This window comes from Phragmites australis, chromosome 8 (assembly GCF_958298935.1).
Source record: "Phragmites australis chromosome 8, lpPhrAust1.1, whole genome shotgun sequence".
NCBI classification, from domain to species: Eukaryota; Viridiplantae; Streptophyta; class Magnoliopsida; order Poales; family Poaceae; genus Phragmites; species Phragmites australis.
In genome coordinates this window covers 12309752-12328792 of record NC_084928.1, presented here as the reverse complement: position 1 = coordinate 12328792, position 19041 = coordinate 12309752, and the positions used below count along the sequence as shown (strand labels likewise).

At 43.5% G+C, this 19041-nt stretch overlaps 1 pseudogene; it reads right to left on the bottom strand.

Annotated features, from left to right (window-relative positions):
- Positions 1-10659: 10659 nt before the first annotated feature.
- On the bottom strand, positions 10660-18820 carry LOC133927600 (3-ketoacyl-CoA synthase 6-like; annotated as a pseudogene).
- Positions 18821-19041: the final 221 nt, after the last annotated feature.

The window sequence follows — 19041 nt, the reverse complement described above, 5'->3', positions numbered from 1 at the left end:
GGACGGTTCCTCATAAATCCCTTTCTGGAAAACTCTGTCCGGTGTGCCTCCTTGCTCATCACCGGACAATCCGGTGAGTTCAACTCTTCCATATTTTGCATTTGCACCTCTCTCTAGAAGATATAGTTCGGTGATCACTTGAGCACACACCGGACCATCTGGTGGGTACATCCCCAATAGAACCAAGTTTTGCAACCTCTCTGAAATATTGGTTTGGTGATAACCTTTTGGCTACACCGGACAATCTGGTGCTCACTTTGAATTTGGCGTTAATAACGTTCTCTGCAAGAATTAGTCTGGTGTTGTCCTCCGGTTATTGAGTTCTTCTACTTCCGGCACACATTTTAGCCTCTCTAAAAATATTAGTCCGGTGCTTACTCGTGCACACAACGGACCATTCGGTGCTTGATTCAAATTTTGGCGCCAGAAGACCTTCTCTGTAGAATTTGGTCTGGTGCTCATATCTAACATACACCAGACTATCTGGTGAGATAAAAAACCCACACACTAGATTGTCCGGTGAGTGAAAACCTTCTGCACTGAACTAACTCCAATTCCTTGAAACTTTGGTTAGACAATATTATCATTGTACTACATACCTATGCATTGGCAATCAAACAAGTACTCAACCAAAGTCACACGTTTTCAATCACTCATCACAAAGCATAAACCAAGGCACATCTCAACTTGGTTTCTCAATTGTCGCCCCCTAACTCTACTCAGCAGGTAGGATTTCCACAAGTGCCTTCTCGAGTACTACCAAGTCTAAGCCTGGTCGAGCAAGGTAGATGAAGCTTGCAGTTGAAAGAATTGAGCAAAGGATTTCCTATTCTGAGTATTGAGTGAAAACAATATTGGGTAGAGCACCCTACCGTTGTCCACACTCGAAGCTCAAGAAAGCTTGAGAACTCAACTTCTCAACATCCATCTCTGGGTAGAGTTAAAAAGAAATCTCCAAAATTTGAACCGTTGGTATAGGCGCATTTAATGCACTCGAATGGGTGTGCAAAGATTTCACACGACGCCATCACCCCGTCTTTCACGTCGAACGAGGCGGCACAGTAAAGGGAGTAGTTACCAAAGAAAATGTTACGTACTAGGCTTTATATTCATACGAACCTGGACTGTAGCTATTCTTCATCCTCTCACCATAGTCTCCTGCTTCAAGCTTTAACCTTTTTTCACACAAGCACACGCCAGCGCATAGCAATCTTGCTCCATGCCTCCAGCCCTTCTACGAACGCCGCTGCTCCTTCCTCACCTGAGAAAGAAACCAACTTGATGGCCACCTACTCCTCCTCTTAGAAACTGGATGAGATGAGGCTTCGAACTGACGTCTGGGCGATCTCGACGGTGCAAGAATCGAAGATTCAAGAACTTGAAGGCGAAGGAATTGTTCCTCCTCGCGAGCTGGCCAATTGGAGGCTGGTATCGGGTGAGGACTTCCCATCCTGCCAGTTTGATCATGAAATTGTGGTGTTTCAATCATTTTTCCGCTGCGATTTCAATGTTCCCCCTTCCAAATTTCTTCTCAACATACTAGACTATTACCAAATTGACCTCCACCACTTGAATCCAAACTCGATCATTATGTTTAATGTCTTTGTCCATCTGTGTGAAGCCTTCCTTGGTATTGAACCAGGCCTAAATCTGTTTTATTATTTCTATCATCTGAAAAGAAATATGGAGAACAAGTGTGTCGGAGGTTGCAGTTTCCAACTATGAAATGGGATGAAGAATTCCTATATCCCTATTGCACTAACCTCCTCCTGGCAAAAAGATTAGAAAAAGAATTGGTTTTATGTCTTCATCCCCCACCCAGTCACCTCTCCATTAGTCTATAGGGGTCTCCAGCCCCACCAAAATCCATCCTAGTCGAAGAAGCACCGTGAGCTCGACCATACTACCCACTACATAAAGAAGATTAGAGAACTTAGGTAGAGTGGCTTAACCGGGTGGCATGTGACCAAAGACTTCATTAGTCAAAGGTCGAGCCTCTTGAAAGCATGGGATCACTTTGCCTAGGACTATGCTGGACACAATGATAGCTCTCGGGACGAGGCTAGATATAAGACTTAGTTAGCATTTTACTACTCCTATTATTGCATTCGAACTCTTTTGAGTGACCTCTTTATTTCAGCTTTGTCTATGTAGGATATTGCTGCTCAATTGGGCAAGCTGTTTGCTGAAGAGGCATAACCATGTTCTGTTCAACTCCACTCCCTCAAGAATCCTCAACCACCAATGAGAATTTGCTCAGATTGAGGAAACAATATTGATTGCTTGTTTCTATCTGATCTATCTTTGTGGCTTTAGTCCAGCCTTCCGCTAAGAGGACAACATCCCCGTGACTGGAGTTCCTATTCTTGAGCATTTCCCCCGCTCTAGTTCTAATGAAAAGGACAAGGGAAAAACACCAACAGATCAAGAGGCTGAAGGGTCTCTTCTATCCAAGAGATCATATTTACTCTATGATCCACATATCCTCATGCGAACGTGGAGAAAAATTTACTAGTACTGAAATCGAGTCCTTAGATGATTATTTTTTGACTGCAATCTTGGTTATCGAACATATCCCAACAAACACCAGTTTGTATGGGGGGCCTTATTATAGGGATTGACTGGTGCATCCCCACAATCACCTCCTCGAGAAACCACCATGCCAGATGACTCGGTAAGAGAGGTAAGTCATAACAAGTTAGCCCTTCACATTCGTCAATTCTCTGAGGATTTACTCGATAAGTTCAGAATGATGACGAGTCATTGTGGGGTAATTTTATGGAGGCAATGGCTTCATTAATTTCTTTAGACTCCCAAGTCATCCCTTCAACTCAACAGCCCCAACTGCTGGTATGATGAAGAAGGAAGTCAACGTCAAGGGGTAGAAGTCGAACATTGTTTCGCGTATCCCAATCACCAAAAGGTTTTGCTCGAACAGTTATCTTGTCTTGCAGCCTTCCTTTTCCTTCCTCACCCTGTTAATTGTAGATCGTTCTCCACAGAGAAGCTAAAATATTAGATGAAAAGCGATCCAACCGACCAACTAATTCCGTCCTCCCCAATGATGTTGCCTTCGCTAACTCCCACAAACGCACCTGATACAAGCCTGCAAAACAACAGAGTTGAGACCCCAACTGATGATCCTTGGACAGAAATTGTGAGGAACCGTCCAAATAGCATTCTAATTAATCACCAGGAGGATCATTATTCATAATCACAATCTCGACGATTAACCAGAATACCATTCCGGTAGTCCCGGCACGTGTTTTGTGCCCAGGATCGGAACACATGCCTTCCAACTCAAATATCACAACACAGTTTAATAGAGAGCAAGTAATTAAGCTGTATTACAATACTTAAACATGCAACTGCTTCCACAATTTACAACAAAAGAGGAACAACAACAACTACGCAGCGGAAGATAAACCTACACAACAAAAGAGTATGGAGCCGTATGCCCTTAGGCTCCATACCAAAAGCGCCGGAGTTCGGAGTAGAAGGTGCTACTCCTGCCCGCCACCCTGATCGACAGGCACAAAGTAGCCGAACACTGCCTCTTCCTCACCAACCTGTGAACCTGAAACTTAAGGGCAGTACCCTTAGTACGAAGGTACTAGCAAGTCTTACACAGTATGAGTATATATATTCTCAACTCCAAGGATCATGCATTTAAAGCTGTAGCAAGGATTAAGACATGTTTAAGTTCATTAAGCGGTAAGCAACCTAAACTCTAGGTGTAAGCAAGTAACTTAACCAACCACTGACTCAAACCCTACCAACCAACTGATCATAACAGTTATATAAACAACAAGTGTATAAAAGTAAACCATTACCACCAAACCACCCATGCCACAACACACATCGAAACTCTACGACCAAAACATGGTCGCTCGGTGGAGATAAGCGATAGCAATGCTCATGACCGAGAGCGTGGCAGTTCGAACTGATTATACACCCTGCAGGGGATACTCCTGGACCCACACGACACAGGGACCATACGACTTGTGCCACCCGCTAAGATGCACACAAGGGGGTACCCGTGATAACTTTTCCTAACCAGGCCCAACCATGTGGATCAACCATAGCTCGACGCGGCGGTATTAGAACTACTCCCCGAGTAAACTAATACTGCTAAAACCCCGGACTCAAACCGGACTCACACCATCTATGACGAGGCCCACATGACCACGTCTACAAAGGTAATCAGCTCGCCTACCATTATATCAACATGTGGTGAGTAAGGTAAGTGCTAAAGCCGACTACACCGACGGTCGGTGCTTAACCGGTGCAAGCGGTCTACGGTGTCCGGGTTCCCTCCCCGAACTGCCTGAGGACTCCTCATGAGCAGATGACACCCCTAACACCGCCCACACCTCTTCTCAACTCACCACTCACCAAACCGACTCATCATCAACACAACCACAAGTATGAACAAGTAATAAGCCCTAGGCTCGCGACAACGGTGGACGCCGTCGTCGACTTCTACCGGGAAGCCTAAGTACCACTAAGCATAGCGAACTATAATTAGACCGCTACGACACCACTAGGCTCCAAGGAATAACACATGACACGTGACCGAAATGGGAGAATGCATCGGCATAGGTTCTACCCAACTCGGTACCCGACACATGCAATGTATACATAAGCGTAGATAACATATTAGATTTTTCAAGTAGACACGGTGCAATATGGATGATGCTTGCCTTGTTGCCCTAGCTGCTGCTCACAGCTACCCGAAACACGATCACCACCGTTAGAACCTCCGGGAATAGCCTCGCTCGCCTCGATCGCCGGATCGACGTTCTCTATAAGAATAATCGCGTGCAACGATGAGTATGAAAGCCATGCAACAACGGAGATGACATGCATTATGCCCTGCGCTTAAAACATCAAATATTTCCTAATTGCAATTAGCGTTAACCATTTAAACATTTCCTGAAATACTTTAAAGCATAAACCAAAGCTTAAACCAAATTGGAATTATGCTTAACATGTGGGTGTATATTTTTACTGAACAGGGCACAATTTAGCAAGATTTACAAAATTGGATTCAACAATTCTGGATTTACCAAACTTTAATTATGAATTAACGAAGCCTACCTAAGTTTCATTAATCCATTAATTCACAGTACAATTTTCATGGCCACTGGTATTTTTAACATGTAGAGCATGGTAATACAAAGCCAACAAAATTGGTTCCACAATTTTTGGAGCGATATACATTTTTCTACGCATTATACAAGTTTTCAGCTGCTTTATCAATAGAACAATAAACCTATTCGTATTTTCCATTTAATCCGGATACTAAATAGCCCCCAACCCTTTTTCTACCGGCGCTGAGCTAGCCCAGGGACTGACCAGTGGGGCGGCTGTTTGACCCCGGGTCAAAATAGCCAGGCGCCCAAGGCGAGCGGCGCCACGCCGGCAGCCGGAGAGGGCAGCAACACCACCAGGGGAGGCACGCGGACTCGGTGGGGGCACACGTTGACGCCGGCGATGGCCGGAGCACGGCGAGCGGCAGCGCACAACGGAACGAGCACGGTGGCGGCTCGGTTTAGACCGCCGGTGGCTAGACGGCGGCGTAACAAGCCCGGCCGAGCACACCTACACGTTCTACGTGAGCACGCGGATCTAACAGCGTGCCTCCTAGCCGACGAGCTCGATGGCAGCACGACCGGCGGCATGCGCGGGGAGGCGGCGGCGGCGGTTCGACCATCGCGGACCACCGCGCCGGCGATGGGACGGAGGGAAAACGCCGCGCGCATAAGGTGTACAGGAGCACGGGGAAGCTCACCGTGCAGCGGGTTGGGCCGGCGAGGCTGTAGAACAGTGGGGCGACGGAGAGGGGCGGAGAGGAGGCTGCCGACATTGAGGGAGAAGACTCGGCCGAGCTCAAACCGCGCGGGAAACGCCGGGAAAGGAGGGGAAACGGCGGGGAAGAGCTTCGGCGACCCTCCTCGGTGCTTCTCCTGGCCCGGGCTCGGTGGAGGCCGTCGGTGGCACGGTGATTTGGCCGGCGGCCGGTGCTTGTGCGTGCTCTGCGCTCTGCCTGTGTGCCGGCCGTGTGAGAGGAGGAGCAGAGAGAGAGGAAAGCAGAGGGCAGGGAGGGGAGGATAAGGGTACAGTGCCGTGTCCTGGTTTCCGGCGACATGGAAAGGTGGCCGGCCACCCAAGTCAAAAAAGGCGGCCGCCGCTTGCTCTGTGAGAGGGGACGACAGAGAGAGCAGAGAAGCCGGAGGGGATGACAAGCGGGCCTGAGAAACAGTAACCGGCTGGCAAAATATCCCTACTACTTTAGCCATCCAATTGAATGCCTTCCCAAGGTCCAAAATTGGTAAAACAAATTTTGTTTGAAACTAAAATTCATAAGGAACCCATCTGAACTTGTTTGACCCAGAATGCTTGAGCCAATTTTGAATAAAAATTGTTCAAAGATGCTATCTTTTCCAACTTGTGATAATTTTTATGCCTTCTAAATATTTCCCAAAAATTTGGGAAAATTCATTTATATTCTTCTCCTGGCATTTACAAATTTCTAAAATTGTCACCAGCAATATGTTCCATAGAAGTTTTGAGAGATGCTTTACAACGCATCAGTTAAACCTTGTTTAACCAAATTCGGTTTAATCCACATTGCATGTCTATACTGCTCAAAAACAAAAACAAACGCATCATGATCAGGGATCTCTCGACCTTTGAGATAGGCTTGGAATGGAGTCATCCAAGTTGATTCACATTCGAGTAGTACAGCTTCTGATGTCTGCAAATTCTGCCTTGCTGACCTGACCAGACTATTGGTCGAGTTGGGTAGCATCTGCACTCGATGCTATCAAGATAGATGGTTCAAGGAGTTTCTCGATGAAGACTCCTACAGGTGTGTGTGAACAAGATGAAGCGAGCTTGGCGAGTTCATCGGTAGTGGAATTGTCGCCTTTCCAGATGAGCATAACTTCCAGCCATTCAAACTTTTGCTCGAGCTTTTGTACTTCACTCAAATAAGCTACCATGTTATTGTCTAAGCACTCGTACTCCTTTTACACTTACTTCACTCAAATAAGTTGCCATGTTCTCATCTAAGTACTGGTACTCCTTTTACCATTAGTTTACGACTACCTGTGAGTCCCCTTCTACGAATAGTCACCTGACTCCGAGTTATATAGCTATACGGAGCCTGTTTACGAGTCCTTCATATTCTGCGACATTGTTGGAAGCTTTAAATTCTAATTGAACTATGTACTTGAGTTCGTTGCCCGTTGGAGATTTTAGCATGATGCTAGCCCCCGAGCCTTGAAGTGTGAGCAATCCGTCAAAGAAAAGCGTCTAGTGATCGTCGACCATATTTGGCTTTGTTTCCTCAATATTTTTCTATTCGATGATGAATTTTGCTAGTACTCCCAACTCAGTGCTTGTTCATGGTGCGTAATCTATGTCGAACTCATTGAGCTCGACCACCCATTGTGCAATTCATCCAGTAGCCTCTCTATTGTGTATAACATCCTTCAATAGATACGTCATTGCGACGATGATCTTGTGCACTTGGAAGTAATATTGTAGCTTTCGGGAAGTCATCAGGACTGGATACAACAACTTCTAAACTTGCGGGTATCGTAGCTTTGCATCATGTAGGACTTTGCTTATGTGGTAAACTAGCTTCTGAATCCTGTCCTTCTTGGGGCATTCCCGCTCGACTACCAGGACTATGCTCACAATTTGTGGGGTGGCTGCAATGTATAGAAAGAGCTCCTCTTCTTAATTAGTCGTGGTTAGAATTAACGGAGACAAAAAATACCTTTTTAAGTCTTGAAAAGCCTTCTTTGCTTCTTCTGTCCACTCGAACCGGTCATGTTTCTTCAACAGCCTAAAGAAGGGCATCCCTCATTCGCCCATCTTGGAGATGAATCAACTAAGGGCTTCTATGAATCCTACCAATTTATTAACATCCTTTAGTGTTCGAGGTGATCGTATTTGGTTGAGAGATTCTATTTTGCCTGGATAGTTCTCAATGCCTCAACTTGACATCAAGAAACTGAGAAGCTTGCCGAACAGGACGCCGAACGTGCACTTCTCGGGGCTAAGCATCATACGATACTTCCTGAGGTTGTCGAATGTCTCCTTGAGATCATCAATCAATGCATCAAGATAAGCTTCTACATTACACCTGATTTGGGGCTGTAGTCAATTTTGAATACATTGTTGATTTCTAGCACCAGCTTTCTTTAAACCAAAAGGCATTTTTACATAACAAAATACACCAAAGGGGGTAACATAAGCGGTTTTTTTTGTCATCCTCGACTCCCATGCTAATTTGGTGATACCCCGAGTAGGAAACTAGAAAATATAGCACTTCACAACCCATAGTAGAGTTGACAATTTGATCTATATGAGGGAGAGGAAAAGGATCTTTGGGATAAGCTTTGTTTAGGTCAGTGAAATCAACACACATTCTCCATTTGCCATTGGCTTTCTTCACAAGGATGGGATTAGCAAGCTATGTAGGATGATGAACTTCTCGGATGAAGCCTGCTTTTAGGAGTTTGCCAATCTCCTTCTGGATGGCTTGTTTTGTGTCCTCCACAAATCTTCACTGCTTCTGCACCACATGTTTGGCATTGGGTTTCACAGCTAGTTGATGCTCGTTTAATTCCCTAGGGACCCCGGGCATGTCGGACGGTTGCCACGCAAACACATCCTGGTTTGCCTAGAGGAAAGTGATGAGCTCCAGTTCTTATTTGGGATCATGGTTGATCCCTATCTTGACTGTCTTGGCTGGTTCAGACTAGTCGAGGGGCACTGCCTTGACTCTATCACCTACCTTCCCATTCTGAGCACCATCGTTGTTCTCACCTTTGGCGGCATCGTTGGATTTGGAGGCATTAGCGAGGTTGACGAGGGTGGCATGGTGCTCCTGGCACATAGACTTTGCGCCTCTTGTGGTAGTTGCTGCCCAACCGACGTGTTAGGCCATATCTAGGCTCTGCTTGTTGCACTTGACTGCTGCATGTTGATCCTCCATCAGGCTGCATTACAATTTGGGAATTTTGACTTATCAATTTAACTCTAGTAAGGAATAATCAATGAGTAATAATTACCAAGACGTCTTGAGGCAGTGACTCGAGAAGACTAATGTGTTGTCCATGAGGAGCCGGGTACTGCACTGCTTACACAGAGTGCGCACTGGTGAATGCGGCCTTTTGGAGCTCGGAGTTGGCGAGATGGGAACCCTCTTCCTCCGTAGGATTCTTGTGTTGCTCTTGCATTTTGAAAAGCTCAAGCTCATGGCAAGAGAGCCATTCTTCGCCTCACCCTATCCAATTGCCATTTCCCCCTTTTTCTTGTTAAACTCTTGCATGTGGTGGTAATCACTAATCCAATCAGAGGTCTTGTAAGGAAGATTATGATGATGTCCTAATAAAGATTGGCGGTAGCGATGAGGTGTGCAGAGGCCGATCCATTGTGCTCAAGGAGGATGGACGAGAAATCTGGATGGAGGGAGTTGCACTGGGGATGATGCAGATGGTATGGTAAAAAAGAAGGGAGAGGAGGAGACGAAGAACCTGGAGGCTAGAGCGGTGGTGTCCAGATGCGCAGGGCAGTGGCGGTGAAGCACATAGAGCAAAGGTGGTAGTGGCAGCGAGGTGCGCAGAGCCCGATATATAGTGCTTGAGGAGGGCCACAGGCTTCACCAATCAGTAGCAGAGGTGGTAGCAAGGTGCATAGAGCCTGATCCATGTTGATCGAGGACACGATGCAACGAAGTGGGGGTTTGAAGAAGCCGAAGAGTGGGAGGGTTGGGGGGCGGGCGAGGCTGTGTGATGATCTGTGGAGGAGGATGGGGGCGGCGGGGCCGGGTGGTTGGGGAGGATAAGGAGCGGTGATTGAGCCGGTTTTCTCGATTTTTGGTTGATTTTTTGTCAGGTTTTTTTATAGTTTTTTATTAGATAGGTGGGGAACTGGAGGTGGGAGGGGGGGATGACGCACGACCAATTCCAGCTTTATATAGTGTGTGTGTGTGCCGCGTTCCGCATCTCAACCAAAATCTTGCTATTAGTTCTAATGAGGAGCTACTACCTCTTATGAAAATTATTGTATTCATGCAAGAATTCAACTTTCTCGTGTGGTGCTTCTAGGAATTCATATACAAAATTCATAAGTTCCAAAAATAATTGTAATAGAAAAGATATATATTTTTAAACTTTCTGGTAGTATTGGATAGAATCAAGACCCAAGGAATTGCTGAAGAATGTGTAAGACAAATTATGAATGAAATTTCAATTGTTCCATGCTTCACATAGCAGTTTTGGGAAATACTTAGATCATAATTAACCACATAGACTGGGGAGAGTAGGCTTTTGATCTTCCTAAAATATTGTTAGGTCGTTTTTTCTTTTGTATGTCTTTTGCCCTCGGGCATAACTTATTAATATAACAAGGCAGCTCTGCTGCCGGCTTTTTTCAATAATTAACCACATAGTATATGTGTTATTGGCAAGTAGACTTCCACAATTTACATATACTCAACATGCAACATAAGACCCTGGAGCATGCGCATGAGTGCCTTAAACCATTAGCCAAAACATTCACTAGGCCACTTAATTTGGTTATGGCCACGAGGTACGGATGGATGCAATCAGACCATGGCCCATTTATGTTGCTAGCAGACTAGACGCACTCCCACACGACACTATTACACTTGAACCCTGATCCAAATCCAATCATCCATACTCGATCACCCTTTTGCATCCGGCTCTTAGCATCGATGTATCCAAGTTCGTACCACATCGAGCTGCTCGATGTGTTCCCGAATTAGTGTAGCATCATCCGTGATAGCTCAACATCCTTAGCTGATAAACAAAGGCTACATTGGATGGCATCAATCACGGCTCTCCCACCAGCATGGATGCAAAAGTGCTCAAAAGCCACATGGAAATCAAGGACATGGGGCTCTATCTTTCTATTCAACAACTTCTATGCAACTATTGAGAGCCCAAATAGCAATTTTTTTCCGAAGTTGGGAGGACAGTCGACCCTATTGTAGTGATGTTGGCCTTGAGCGTGTCACTTGCAATGGCCACTAGGTCTTTGGACAGGTTCACTCCTATTTCACCATTTTCATCCCACTAATACAAAACTAGTCAAAAGTGCTGCCTCATCTGTGCCAGTTGAATAGTAAGCATGATTAAAAATGGTTAAGTTGCTAAGAACCGGTACTGAAACAGACTATCAGTGCTGGTTCATGGCTGGAGCAGGCACTGATACATCAATTTTTGCCGGCTACCATTTTTGCTGTCGTTGCGGTTGGAGCATTCAAAATTTGGAGGAGTCAAGGTGCTCTAAGGTTAGTAAGATTATCTATATTTCATTTTTAGATAGATTTACTTTGTAGATTGCTCTAGGTTTGATGGTTAGTGCTTGTTCCATGGTGATAAATTTTGAGATCCAATTCAGATCTAAGTTAGGAAAAGTTTACAACTTTGTCATTGTTAGATGTATACAGATGATCTACATTTCATTCTTAATTGGATTTAATTACTACATTTCTCTAGGTTTTAATTTATGTGGTTGATCCTTGGTGTTGTTTTGGAAAGAGCAGAGCTCCAATTGAGCTATAATTTAGAGAAAGATTGCAATTTTATCATTGTAGATGACTTAAGGAGTAGATTAAAGTCACATGTAAATACATGTGGGTGTGTACATTAAAATCTAGGGACAATTGTAAATTTGCCACTACTTGAACCGTTATTGCATTTTTGCCATTAAAAGTTGAAAAAATACCACTAGAACTGTCATTCGAGTGGCATCCTTGCATAAAATAACAAACTAGGAAGGTATTTGCAAATGTCCCTAAAATCTAGCTCAAATTTTCTAATATGTGGATTGTGTATATTTTTAAAGTCTTGAATTTAAGTACTAATCCAATGGATTTCCACTATTCATTAATTAACCTAGTGAATTTAACACAATTGATAGAATATTATGTTGTAGGGATGGCATGTCCACCCACTGGTCGCAATCGGACACGACATCCTTTGGAAGGTGGATCCCTCGACCCGGCCCAAGTACTGGAAGGAGATGGGCCATAAATAGGGACCAATCATGATGCGAGGTAATTTAATGAATCTATTTTAGATTTTGAAATGTTTAATGATTATAAGTTGTTTGGGTTTAATTATAATGATTTACAGATGGACTAGTCATGGATGTACAAGGATCGAGGCTAGAGTTCTTTAATGGTGTTGAGGCTTTTTTGAGGATTGCCGCGCCGTACAAGAAGCCAAAAAGGAAACATGTCAATCACTATATATGTTGTCCGTGTGTCAATTGCAAGAACGAGAAACAGTTTTCAAACATAGAGCAGATTCGTGCGCGACTGGTCCGCTAGAAAAACTCAATGCTAGCTATACCCATTAGACTGAGCACGGTGAACTTGGAGATGATGTGCATGAAGGGCAAGCAATAGTCGAGGAAGACAAAGGCAACGATATGACGGCTAATGAAGACTTCGATATGTCGGTATTCAAAGATACTTTTGTCAAGAACGATGGAGGTGATACTTTCGTTAGCAACAATGAAGAGGATATAGAACAAATGTTGCGCGATGGGGAGGGAGACTTCACCAATGAAAGACAACATCAAAAGTTCCAGCGCATGGTAAATGACTTTAAAACACTAGTTTACCTGAACTATAAATATGAGCACAACAAGTTGCATGTTGGCGCCGACACTGATGCAAATGAAGACTAGCAATGGTTGGGCCAATAAGGGCTTCAATGAGTTGTTAGAATTCTTGAGGGAATTACTTCCAAAGGGGAATGTATTGCCCGAAAACGCGTACTATGCCAAGTAGGTTGTTTGCCCTTTGGGATTGGAAGTAGAGAAAATACGTGCATGTGGAAATAACTGCATGTTGTTTCACATCAAGGATGCATACTTGGAAGCGTGTCGCATTTGCAATGCACCACGGTACAAGCGCGACATTGATTATATCGAGAGCGATGGTGTGGGGGTGAAGAGATAGAAAAAAGGCCCCCCGTTAAGGTGGTTCGGTATTTCCCTATAATCCCTATTTGAAGTAATTGTTTGCTAACAAAACGAATGCCTAGTTGATGCGTTGGCATGCCAAACGACACAAGAAAGATGGAATCCTTAGACACCTTGCTGATGGCATGCAATGGAGGAGATTTGATACAAAATACAAGGAATTCAAAGATGAAGTGAGGAATATAAGGTTTAGATTGATTACGGATGTATGAATCCTTTCAGCAACATGAGAAGTACTCATAGTACTTGGCCTGTGACTATGTATCTACAACCATCCACCTTGGATGTGTATGAAGCAGAAGTACCTTGTGATGCCTTTGTTCATTAGTGGGCCGGATGAAGTTGTTTTCGTTCTTTAACGCAATTTCACAAAAGGTCATTGATATGAACAAACTGACAAAACTGTAGGAAGACGTGGTCCATACTATATGTCACTTTGAGACTATTTTCCTCCAATATTTTTTGATATAATGCCCCGTCTAATTGTTCATATTGTGGGTGAGATAAAGATCCTTGGCCCTATATTCCTACATCAGATGTTTCCTTTTGAAAGGTTGATGGGGGTTCTGAAGAAATATGTTCATAACCAAGCTTGCCCGGAAGATTGCATTGCCCAAGTGTGGAGTACGGAGGAGGCCATTGAGTTTTGCATTGACTACATGAAACTGAACGCGATTGATATGCCTATATCTCGCTATGAGGGGAGGCTAAAGGGGGAAGGGACGATAGGTTATACTTCAATCCATACCAAAGATCATATTTCATTCACTCAAGCACATTTCACAGTTCTGCAATAATAACTTGTAGTGGGCCCATATGTCAATATGCACTTGAGCATGTTACGCTCCATAAATCCAACGAAGTTAGAGGATTGGATCGCAAAAGAGCACAGAGATAATTTCAGTAATTGGTTACGTAAACACATGATGGGTAAGGATACCGACAATGCACTGTTGGAATTGTTGGCTAATGGCCCATCAACTATGATTCACACATTCCAAGCATACGAGATTAATGACTATACATTTTATATGAGAGCACAACACAACAAGAGCACTAACCAAAATAGCAGTATTCGTATTGATGCCTATGACCACGCTGGTAATAGGGAGACCTACTATGAATTCATAGAGGAGATTTGGGAGCTTGAATATGGCAAGTTGATGGTCCCTCTGTTTCAATGCCAATGGGTTAGACACCCAGGGAGAGTTAAAGTCGACAAGTACAGTATGACTACCATGGACCTCAAACTCGTTGGATATAGAGAAGAACCATTCATGCTTGCCAAGGATGTTGCACAATTCTTTTATGTAAAGGATTTGAACCCAGCTAACAAGGAGGAGCGTCACGTGATTCTTCAAGCAAGAAGAAAGATTGTCGGTGTTGAGAAGGTTGTCGATGAAGAAGACTATGACAAATTCGATGACATGCCTCCTTTTGGAGAGAAGGTTGAACTGTCTCTCATTGATGACACTGAGGAAGAAACCTACATACGTCACGACCATAACGAAGCATTAATCATTTAATGAAAATAGCTCATGTATTTTTTGAAATTTGTATAAATTTAGGATAAACTTTAATTTGTATCTAGGACACGTATGGATGATGTAAGAATATGCTTTAATTTATATGGGCATGTATGGAGTAATAATATGCTTTAATTTATATTTGGGGTATGTATTAACTAAGAAGCTTAGTATTTTATTAACTATATGCATTGCCTTATGTAACAAAAATATGTAATACACAAGATATTACAGATTTATTAATGAAATAAAGATAATTTAGTGCATATTTCATGAAAGCAAGTATTTGTATCATGTAGGCAACATTAATACAAACTCAAAAAATTTTGTTTCATATTTTTCTGAACTCTAATCATTTTTCAATGATTTTTCAAGTTTTCAGCCGAATTTAACAATAGACCAATTATTGTTTTCTGAAACCAAAATACTCACAGTGCCGATTTTAAGTAGTAATTGGTAGTGATACATGCATCAGTGCCGGTTTGAATCTAGAACCGTATCAGTGTCGGTTACTACTCAGAACCGGCACCGATGCCTTATCTATATATAGCCAACACTTAGCCGCATCCTCGATCACTCCATTCAGCCGCCTCCTTTGTGCTCTTCTCCCGATGCCACCGCTGCCTTCTCCCTACCGTCCTCGAGGCCACCAAACCCACCCCCATCTCCCTATCATCCCTGTCCCACTCCCTGACGTCGCCGTCCCTGTCACCTCTTGCCACCACGTTGCTGTCCCAGAGGTTGCTGCCCCTTCCTCGTCACCTTCATCCCAGAGGCCACCGCCCTTTCCCCGTTGCCGTCGTCCCTGAGGCCATCGCCCCACCCTCGTCACCTTCGTTGATCCCGGCCCGCCCCCACATCCATCGAGGTTCGCCACCCGCTCCTCCCCATCCATCTCCTCCCCCTCTGGTTGCTAGATGATTGTAGTGATGTGCGGTGATGCTCGATGATGAATAGAATTTCTGAGATTAGGCATTTTTTATTTGGGATATTGCAGCTCGATGATGAATAGAATTTCTGAGATTGGGCATTTTTATGCAAGACAAGTGTTGCTGAGATCAGGCATTTTTGGACCTGTCATATTTCTAGTTGCTTGGTAAATCTGGTAGCCCCTGGAGGTTGTGTTGATGGTACTCCCTGATTTGTTCTTGTACACTGACGAACATCTATTGTTGGAACTCCGGTGGGCTACTTGTTAATTTGATCCATGGTATAAATGCTTCTATGGTTGAGAGAGTGCTTGCCATTTTTTATTCACGATATTGAAGCTGATTTAGCCTTTATCTAATGTCAATATTTGTTTTGCATCTTTTTGTTTAGATTATGTGCTCTCTCTCACTCAGCATAATAGCATTGTCCATGATGATGCTTTAAAACTTGAGAATTCTACCTAGATTCTAATTACTAGGTGAGAACTTAGAAAATTTTCCCAATTGATGATGTATATGATAGGACAATTAGGGAGCAGGACTTTGACAGCCCTAGGGCCAAAATTTTACTTACATTAGTCCCTTGCCGTGCCCAGCCTCGATTATTGACTCATTTGAGTGCATAGCACTGTGAGTATTTTGGTTTCACTCCTCTTTCCCTTTCTCTGTTCTAAGTAGTAAGGTTACATGTGCGGTGATGCTCGATGATGAATATAATTTATGAGATTGGGCATATTGTCTAAGTATTTCTGGTTGTTTGTTAAATCTAGTAGCCCCTGGAGGTTGTGTCGATGGTACTCCCTGATTTGTTCTTGTATACCGAGGAACATCTGTTGTTCGCACTCTAGTGAACTACTTGTTAGTTCGATCCATGGTATAAGTGGTGCTGTGGTTGAGAGAGTACTTGCCATTTTTGATTCGGAATATTGCAGCTGATTTAGCCTTTAGCTACTGTCAATACTTGTTTTGCATTCTTTTGTTTAGATTTTGTGCTCTCTCTCAATCGGCAAAGTAGCACTGTCTATGATGATGCTTTAAAACTCAAGAATTTTGCCCAGGATCTAATTACTAGCTGAGAACTTGCTGTGTTCTACTCTTTTTTAGAACTGCCACTTTGGGTAAATGTTCTACTCTTTTTGAGCAATACAACGCTAGAAATTAGGACCAGCTAACCGGTGACCTATGTGCAGTTTTTACTAGATTGTCCAGATCATCCAAGCAGATATTAGCAAGATCGTTGTCTTTGACTCAAAAAATAATACCAAAGAAACCTACCAACCTATCATTGACTTGCTATAAAGGTAAACTTGATCATTTCGTTATTACTATTGTAATATTTGATTTGATTGAATCTAAGTGTACTTACGGTAATAATCACACACATATAGAGTGTACACACCATACATCAAGAAGAGTGTAGACCCCGGCCATACACGAAAGAATGGATAGTCTAATACAACTTTTTTTGTAGGAAGTAGGACCCGGGCAATAATTTATGTGCTTTTTATGTAATGGAATTCATACACGGATTCACCGGAGGAGACTCGTTGCTCTAGGTGAACGATGTTGAGGTAGGTGGCATACATATTGATGACAAATTTTTAGATCCGATACGTGTTCATAAGGATAGATTTCTTCAGTTCTTGAAATTGCAGCTCCTCAAGTTGACCATAGATCGACTTTTGCCTATTGAAATCAAAGTACTTCAAGAATAACTTGTCGGGTTCATCAATGATGAAGACATCAAACCAACCGGCGAGTACCATGAACTTGGCTAGTCATGTCTCGTTACCTTCATCTAACAAACAAGGGTAGAGTTTAGACCCTTCGATTAGCAAGAAACCATAAACTTCTTATGCTTATTGTAACGAAACATGATATGTATGGATGCGGTGTATATATACTGTGATGAGACTTGATATTTTATAACTTAAGTTTATATGTGCTTGTGTATAATATGTTGCAATGAAACTTGACGTCTTGTGAATTAAATTTATATATGCGTGTCTATAAATATACCGTATACTATTGATGGCAATGACCAAAATTTGAAAAGAGCTGGAAACACTATAACTGCTGGTTAGTTCAAACCAACCAGGAGTGATAGGTGGACTATCACTGCCGGTTTTATCCATGAACCGACACTAATGCTAATTTTCAGTTCCAGTTCTATACCTGACACTGGTAGTCTGTGACTGAGACTATCAGTGCTGAGTAATCAGTGACGGTTTAAATCCTGCCACTGATAACGATTTTGAACCGTCCCTGATAACGTGTTCCATTGTAGTGTCCTCCTCTTGGAATATATACCGATAAAACTTATCTTAGGCAGCAGTGAGTGTGCGTACAATGTGCATAAGCTTGAACCGGAATTTGGACCTAGATGCTGACATTAGCATCGCAGCCCCACCCATGCGCAATAGGAGATTAGGTAGCAGCACCGCACGATTCCTCCCTGTGTAGAAGTGACGATTCCTCCCTGTGTAGAAGTGAAGTGACATGATCTCAGTAGACACCACTAGCGCATGTGCACCCTGCGGGGCAACCTGCAAGATGTTCTTTGCGATTTCCACTGAGATCAACCCTCCACTGCACCCCATCCCGGATATGTGGATGCTATGGATGTCACCTCGTAGCTTGTACTTGTTTACCATCATTTCACCAAGGATGGTGTCGGGTTGAAGGCAATGCAGTTTGTGATGAGAATGTCGATTGCCCTAGGGCTGGTGCATGTCTTGGCAAACAAGTCATCAGTGGATCAGAAGATAACCTGCTCGGCTTCATTACGGGCTTCACTGAAACTGTGATGTGGTGGAATGTAGTTGGAACCAGGGGGAAGGTGTGATCACCAAGACCTGAGTGTTCGAGGATGTGCGTCATGAACTGAACGCTTTAACCGTCGATGGATGGCATGTGCTCAGTGTGTTCGATAAAGCTTGCCTTGGGGATACGGCAATTCGATGTATGACATAGTCCACGAGGTATACACTGCGAGGGCGCGGTGCATGATGCGAAAGGTTCCTAGGACAATTAGAAGGAAGATCGCTGGAATGAGCAACCCATGGAACCATGTCAGAAGCTTGATGGGGCCATGTTGTGCGGCTTCGAGGAGGAGGATGGATGCAAGTGGCACCGCTACAAAAACCTGAAAGTTGTTCACAGAAAGTGCGATAGGAATTTCAGGCGCTTGAGACTGAGTTCTGAGTTCATGTTGCTAAAGCTCGTAATGAAATGTCTTTTTTGTTTCGGTTCATGCGTGGAACATAAGTGGAGGGTATATGCAAGATTTTAAAGGGGCGGTTTATTTAGTGTGCTGTGTACTTTCATTGAATCTGTTCACAGCTGCCATTAAAACATCATGGGGAACATTTGTAGCAATTAAAAAGCATGCCTGGCTACATTAAACATATTTAAAAGATATGAAATGCATGCCATGTACTAATGTCATGTTTATGAACAATACCTCTAAAAAGTACGACTTATACTTTTGTATGGACGGAGTAAACTATATTCATATCTTATCATAACATTCGGATGATACGTATAAT